The sequence below is a fragment of the Mustela putorius genome, unplaced genomic scaffold (genome assembly GCF_011764305.1).
Source record: "Mustela putorius furo isolate JIRA1106 unplaced genomic scaffold, ASM1176430v1.1 tig00004156_pilon_pilon_pilon, whole genome shotgun sequence".
In the NCBI taxonomy this organism is placed as follows: domain Eukaryota; kingdom Metazoa; phylum Chordata; class Mammalia; order Carnivora; family Mustelidae; genus Mustela; species Mustela putorius.
Genome location: NW_025422274.1, coordinates 288,203 through 289,642, shown reverse-complemented (window position 1 = coordinate 289,642; position 1,440 = coordinate 288,203).

Here is a 1,440-nt window from a genome sequence, read left to right as displayed (position 1 = left end):
TTACCCATGGCAAGACACCTTGTGGTTGGCATGTTGTCCAACGTTCAGTGTAGGAGAAACTAGCATTCACCCTGAGGCCCAGCCCATTCTTGAGAGCGACGAGGGCATAAACACGCATTGTGACCCTCAGCGTGAGTCCTGTCCTTTAGTACGTCCTCACAGTGGCTGGACCATTAGATGTCATAATGGCCTTAACATGTCCCTAGGCTCCAATTTTTAACCAGATTTCTGGTTGTCCAGGCGCCCCTCCCCAGGGCTCTACTCTGGAATCCCCCATTTGGTGGGACACCTGAGGTTGAAAAACAAAACAAAACCAATCAACAACAACAGAACAACGGACTTCTTCCATCCCACAGAATGACCCCAAACTCTTTGGACGTGGCCAAACCCCCAGAGAGTAAGACTCGTCCATTTCCCATGAAGTCACCCGGAAATTTCACGACCATGAGTGACACGATATCCAGAGACAAAAACTTGAGCAAGAGCCTCACACTCGCCCTTTTTTCATATCCCGAAGAGTTCTCCTCATGGTCTGTAGATCAGTCCTGCCATACCTATGACCCGAAACATAAGCCGAGTTTGTGTTTTCAGACAACTGTCCAAACAGCCCTGGCCTACACACCCTACAGGCTCAGGCCCCTGGAGCCAAACGTGACGACTGTGCTTGCCCTCTCCATGGGAATTGTATGTGCCCATTCCAATGGCCACAACCCTACTAATAGGATAAACCTCCAAAGTCCCTGAGGCCATCCCAATATTTGTGTCTTCCCCGGATAAACTGGCGCAATCTGGGCCCATCGGAGCACATACCGGCACTCAGACCCGGAGACTGATGTCCCCAGAGGTGAAAAGGAACGAGCAGGACCCTAGGCACCTATCAGATCCATTGCTTTGTTTTCCAGGAATCTCTCCTCAGAGGCCTGGTTTTCAATAACAGCGTATGGCTGTTTCTTGACTCACCCATCAGAACAAATATCATCTACACATGGGAAACTTGCACGATGGAGCTGTGTGAAAGCCTCTCTTTAGGAGAACCCTTCAGGGCCCCAGTGCCACCGCTTCATTCCAAGGTCTCCATAGACACAAAATCGTATTAGGACACATCCACGGGAGAGTCCATTTCAACTCAACCTCCTGGGTTGCTCCCCCAGATCCAGCAGATCTAACCTTTCTTGTTGCTTGGAGACAATTGGAATGCCAGGTGGGCAACCCAGCCATCCATCCTTAGAACCCTGCCCGGAAACGTTGTCCTGGAGCCAACCAACAGGTCTCAATTGTCCTGCAGAAGAATCTTTGCAGTTGGGAGCTTCTCACAACTCCCATCTTGGGAAAAACCCATGGTTCGTGATCCAACCCCCTTCAAGAAGGGGCCATCAGGGACAGAATGTCCAACCTGAGCGATCGTCTGATCCTCGCCCTGACTTCAGATGCACGAGATCT